Genomic DNA, 4,089 nt, shown 5'->3' on the forward strand with positions numbered 1-4,089 from the left:
CGGATGATTACCTACGATAATGTGTCATTAATTATTGAAGCATCTCTCTACAGAAGCATATTGACGTGTTTGCAGCTAGATAATTTGTATTAGAATGATCTAAGAAGCAATTACACAGTTCAATTTCAAGTTGCTTTAACTATATTTGGAAGCTCATGCAGACACTCAGTTGATAGGTCAGGTCACGTACAGTACCTTTCTATACCAATAATCCCTTCTTTTCAAACTCCAATAATAGACCCAGAGTAATATAATCTCTACATTAAGGAGCATAACACTAGAATATAGTGAATAAGACCATCTAAACATTTTGTTTGGATGATGGAGTCGGCGTTCGAGGATGATGTTACTCTACTAGACATCCACAGCGGTGCAGTGGCCGTCCGGGTGGTGGCCGGGATGACAACGGCGTTACTCGGCCAGCGTCCAGCAGCACCCACAGATGCAGGGCCAGAGGGCACACGCGGCGCAGTGGCCGCCCGGCCAGGGACGCCCGACCAGGGCCAGGGACAAGCTGCGCTTGAGGAGGGGAGGGGTTATCTTGTGCCCTTACCTGTCATCGGTCTGAGTAGAACGCCAGTGGCTTTCGCGTCCTTGGCTGTCGTCTCCTCCATCTTCATCAGGAGGGTATCGCCGTCCTTGATGAAGGTGTCCAGAAAAGCGACGTCGTTACCTTAGCTCTGGACGTCGGAGGCACGTAGGGGCCCTGAGGGAGGTACTGCTGTTGCCGCTGCAGGTGTGCGCATCGACGATGACGCAGGTGTCCCTGTTGCCGCTCTCGCCATTCCCTCCGGAGGGGTTGCCATCTTCTTGCCTTGGTCAAAGCCTAAAACCCTAACCTGCGCCTGTCGGCTGCGATCTGCTCTCCCTCGATTAGGTTAGCGAGTATTTGGAAGGGAGATAATCACGTACGTGGGTGGGACCAGGTGGGGGCGCAGGTTTTGTTTTTTGTTTTCATTTGTTTCGGCGGGATCGCGCCTCCTGTTTGGCGCTAGTATTTTGTCGATGGAAAAAAAATAACGCGTCTGGCTTCCTCCTTGCGTGGGCCAATGGAATAGAGGGAGGTGTTTTGTACTGTAGCGAAAATGATAAGGAGGAGAGAGATCGGGCAAAGACAACTAATGAACAAAATATGTGAAAAATTAAGAAGTGAAAATTTGAAAGGTATTCTAGACCACTACTTATCTATTGTACTTAATTTTCATGATTGTTCTTGGTTCATTAGAAAAATCATACAAATTGACATTAAAGATATAAGTCCTGTGTGCAACTATCGATTAGATGAGTCAAAGGATAGCTCGGATCGACTCGTTATCTTAATGATCTAAAAGTCTACCTTACTTGAGCTTGTTGAAGAGCTCGAGCTAGCTCATTTGGCTCATGATGGTACAAACGCATGAGGCCAATGTCCGGCGTCCAAAGTCCGGCGATGCTACCGCTCGCGACAGTCGGGCTCCACGTCGCCTGTTAGCCGTGGTGCCACCACGGTCGGCGTTCAAGTCAGGCAACGCTGTCACGATTTGTGATGGTTTTGCTGTCGCTGTGGCTGGGGTGCACATCTAGCACGACCGATCGATATGTGTATGTTATATTCATCTATTGACAGGGGAGGAGCCAGCGTGGGGGCAGGGGGCTTAAGCCCCCCACTACGGGAAAACCGTAATTTGCCGAGCGTTAGCCTCTTTGCCCTGGCCGCGTTTGGTTATACGTGATTTTTTTTTTGGCGAAAAGATAATCTTGCAAGTATCAAATGAAGTCTATTTGCAAAACTTTTTCACACATGGGTGTAACTTTGCGAGCCGAATCTAATGAGCCTAATTAATTCACGATTTTCTACAGTAATGCTAAAGTAACCTTACTCTAATCATGCGATCAAAGATCTCATTAGATTCGTCTCGCGAATTTATCCAGGGGTTCTACATGTGGTTTTGTAATTAAACTTTATTTAATACTATTAATTAGTGGTCAAAGGTGTAAAAAAAATTCACACATCCCAAACCAAACACGGCCCTAGTGTCAAAGTGAAGACACTCGGCATAAAAAAAAACACTCGGCAAAGTTGTGTAACTTCACAAGATCTGTGAACAACATTACTACCACTATGTCAAATGAGAAAAACCCAAAATAAAAGTTGTTGATCTTCAGAAGTTGAACAAATTTGTAGTTGAAAAGTTTTTAATTTGAAATCATCTTGTCAATGAAAAGTATGTTTGAACTTCTTAAATTTGAAATTCAAATTTCGTAAATGACATCGAATGGAGAAAGTACCAAAACGAAAGTTGTAGATCTCAAAAAATTATGAAACTTTGTAGTTGACAATTTTTTTAATTTGAATTCAGTTAGAACATGAAACAAACTATTTAAACTCAAAGAAAATAAAAAAATAAAAAAAGTTTGCCGAGTGAGGAGCAGTGGCGGTGAAAGGATCTTTGGATGTCGCCTAGAGGGGGGGTTGAATAGGCGTTCTAAAAATTCGGCACAAATCAGCACTTAAAAACACTGTCAGCACACAGACAGGTCTAAGACTTAGCCACTGAAATAAAATAGGCAACCGGTCAGACCGGTTAGACCGGTTAGACCGGTCCTGTGCAGAACCTGCCCAATATCAGAGTTTCTCCACTCTTTGACTCTAGCACAAATGTAACTTGGTGTGATGTCTCAACAGGTGATATCAAATATATTTCAAGTCCCTGCACACACAAAAACAACACAACCAAGTAGATCGAAGCGGAAGCACAAAGTAATAGCTAGAGAAATGAGTAGTGAGAAAACCACCAGGAGACACAAGGATTTGTTTCCCGAAATTCAGATTCACCAAAGTGAATTCTACGTCTCCGTAGAGTAACTCGTTGGGCTTGAGTTTCTTGCAACTCGATCCCTTGAGTTGGGTCTTTTTCAACCACTCCTCCTTTCCACTATCTTGATCCTTTCCACCAAGGGGGCAAGATCACACCCGCACAGACTTGCTGCTGCTCACCACACCGTCGGGAGCTAGCCGGCGACGCCTAGCCGTCTAGGAGGCTCACCTCCAAAAGTAACAAATGCAAATATGAAACTTTGACGGAATCAAGAGTGCTCAATCTATGGTTGCTCTCAGCTGCTCAAAATGTAGCTCTCACAAAGGTCACTTTGCTCACAACCACTCAATCTCTCAACCCAATCCAAGGATATGCAATCTAGTTAGCACAACTCACAAAGAGTGTTGGGGAGAGCTAGATGGTCAAGAAAAAACCTCAAGAAGCTCAGAAGTATGCAAGGAACCAGCAGCCCCGGCAAGAGAGGGACAAGGGGTATAAATACCCACACTTCAAAAACTAGCCGTTGAGACTGTCAGACTAGACCGGTCAGAACGGTCTTGCTAAAAACTAGCCGTTGCTCCCCCTGACCTGTCAGACCGGTCCCCCAGACCGGACCGGTCAGGGACAGAGAACCCCAAACCCCTGTTTAGAAGACCCTACTTGATCCATCACGTCAAGACTTGATCATTCAAGTATTTCTAAGTTAGTTCTCAGAGGTTTTCTCTCAAGTTCCTCACTTGGGTGATCTATGAGCATTTTTGACCGAGTCAAACAATCAATGTTACATCCCTCTTGATAGTACGGCGTACCTATACTGAAGATTAAATATGAAACATAATTCAACCACTTGAGCCTTGAATCACTTCAGTCTTGCCATACTTTGACTTGTCAATCTTGGGATTTCAACATTGCATTCTCTTATCGTGAGCAAATCCATACTTGAGCTAGTGACTTAGGAATTCCAACTCTTAGGAACAAATGTCCATGAATCCAAGTCACTCCATAATATACTTGATGCATTGCATTGCTTCTCTCAACATAGCTTAGGTATGATACTTCGAAAACCCCACGGATACTAGTAACTTCACCCTAGCAATTTGCACATGGTAAGCCGTCGCTTCACCAAAACTTGCTTAGTCCCTCGCACTAGCCATCTCGGTTGGCTTCTTCATCACTTACCCTTGCCACATTAAATTAAGCTTTGCATATCAACAATGAATTCCACTTGAACATTCTATTTGATTTCTTGAACTTGATATCATATATATAATACTCGATATCTCAAGATTCC

Source organism: Panicum virgatum, chromosome 6N (assembly GCF_016808335.1).
Source record: "Panicum virgatum strain AP13 chromosome 6N, P.virgatum_v5, whole genome shotgun sequence".
NCBI classification, from domain to species: Eukaryota; Viridiplantae; Streptophyta; class Magnoliopsida; order Poales; family Poaceae; genus Panicum; species Panicum virgatum.